The 2287-nt window shown below is 33.7% G+C and overlaps 1 long non-coding RNA gene across 1 annotated transcript; it reads right to left on the bottom strand.

Moving 5' to 3' along the window:
- Positions 1-674: 674 nt before the first annotated feature.
- Positions 675-2202, bottom strand: LOC105851406 (uncharacterized). Its single transcript, XR_012162804.1, has 4 exons — positions 1934-2202; positions 1736-1777; positions 1321-1396; positions 675-1168 (listed from the first exon to the last, which is right to left on the bottom strand). It is a non-coding gene; the product is annotated as an uncharacterized lncRNA (long non-coding RNA).
- Positions 2203-2287: the final 85 nt, after the last annotated feature.

Below are 2287 nucleotides of genomic sequence, written 5' to 3'. Positions count from 1 at the left end.
ATCAGACAAAAGCCAATGCAACCAAATTATTTCAGCGGTAGTGGATGTCATAGCACGATACTCAGCTTCTGTAGATGAGCGAGAAACAATGTCCTATTTCTTACTCTTCCAAGAAATAAGAGAGTCTCCAAGAAAGATACAAAACCATGTGGTGGATTTACGATATGTGGTGTCACCAGACTAGAAAAAACGTTTTTAGAGACCAATGTTTCGGTCACTAAATGAAGAAAATCGGTCACTAAATCAAATAGCGATCGATTTAGTGACCAATTTAAATCAGTAGCTAAACTGCTAGTCGCTAACTGTTGCGGCCAAATTAGCGACCGAATTTAGTGACTAATTTAGCGACTGAATTTAGTGACCGATTTAGCGACCGAATTTAGTGACCGATTTAGTGACTGAATTTTGTGACCGATTTTGTGACCAATTTTTGAGACTGAATTAGTGACTAACGTTTGAGACTGATTTAGCAACCACTTTAAATTAATTTGCTTTATCTTTAGTAACTAATTTAGAGACGAAATTTGTGACAAATTGTTATATTTATAACATATTTGGTCACCAATTCAGTTTCTAAATATTACTGTTTTTTTTTCATTACTTTAATATCCAAAAGAACAATAAAAATATTTTTTTAATTTAATTTCAATATCTAAAAAATTCATTCACCAAAATCATTTAAAAGCATTAATCATTTCACCGTATATAACTAAAGAATATAATATATTTAAGTAATATTTCTAAGTACTCAATATTACAAATAAAACTACAATCTTATTCTAGTTTGCCTTCACAATCTTGTACACATTACTAGTTTGCATTCACACCAATAAAAGTACACCCCATGGCAGAACTAATAACATTGTACTAGTAAGATCTTCTTTGTTAGCTCCCATTGCTTCAGCTACTATTGCACACTGGGCAGCAACCAAAATAGAAGCATAAGCTATTGTTGCACCTCTATCTTCATTGATTCCTCCTTTTTTGAATTTTCAGAAGCAATAGCAGAAAGTGTTGCTGCAACACTTGCAATTGACATTGCTGCATGCACCTCTGCTCTGTGCAGTGCAATCTCTGTTCTTCTTTCCTCTTCATCTTTATTTCCTTAAACCATTTCTTTATTGACATGCTTTTTATTGGTATTATCTGTCTTCAACCATTATTTGGACTGCAACATAATTAATTGTTTTTTTAATACGATTGAAACTGTAATGTAATCGCAGTTGAGGTTATATAGATCACATTTGACTGCGATTCTCTACAATATTAAAAATTGGTACGCGACTGCAACTGTAATTCAATTCAGGGTGCATAGCTTACCCATTTTTTTTCTTAAACTGCTAATGCTATTGTAATTCAATTCAGGGTGCATTGCTTGTTGCATCCATATCCATGACTGAAAAAACAGAAGATAAAAAGAATTATTTTGTTCTCAAAAGGTCTTGTTTAACTATTTAACAGAATTATTAGATGATTTTATTGCGTAAATTCCTTATTTCCTTAATATCATTAGACTTCAATGGAGATATAGACATGAAATGGTGCTAATAGGCTCTAATTGCTTCATAGGGTTATCAAATAGAACAAGTGATCCAAGGTGACCCAGGCTTCAAATATTGAATAATAATTATAAAATCAAAATAAAGTCAGTAGCAATCCATTGAAACCAAAGCAAATGTTTAGAAAACAAAATACAAAATTTAAGTAGAAATTCAGAAGAAAAATAAGAAACTACCTGAAAGTGTGCTTAGGACTGACCAGATGTAGGTTAGGGTTCCTGCGATTTGAAAAAGAAAATAAATTAAGAAATGAGAAACCATGGCAACTGATTAGGGTTCATGCGATTTGGGAAAAAAACAGAGAGGCAAAATGCAAAAACGGTGGAAGGTGATTAAGGTTCGTGCTACTATTGATATTTTGGTGCTATCACTACCACGTAACTGGCGTTTACTGGGGACATTGAAGGTTGCGAAGATGGAGATGCTAATGGAACGGGAGATGGTGTTTATTGAGGCCTTAAAGATGATGGAGATGAAGGAGAAAGTGAATGGAGGATGAAGGAGAACGGTGAGAACGAAAAATGGAGGCACTAGGGTTTGCGAGGATGAAGGAGAAAGTTTGAACGAAAAACGAAAAATGGAGGCACTAGGGTTTGCGAAAAATGGAGGCACTAGGATTTGCGAGGATGAAGGAGAACGGTAGTATCCTTTGAGTTGTTTATGGTAGTGTGAAATATGTTTTGGCATTATCATATTTTTATATTTAATATTATCATATTTTTAAGCAT

Source organism: Cicer arietinum, chromosome 4 (genome assembly GCF_000331145.2).
Source record: "Cicer arietinum cultivar CDC Frontier isolate Library 1 chromosome 4, Cicar.CDCFrontier_v2.0, whole genome shotgun sequence".
Taxonomy (NCBI): Eukaryota; Viridiplantae; Streptophyta; class Magnoliopsida; order Fabales; family Fabaceae; genus Cicer; species Cicer arietinum.
This window is presented reverse-complemented; position numbering and strand designations above follow the sequence as displayed.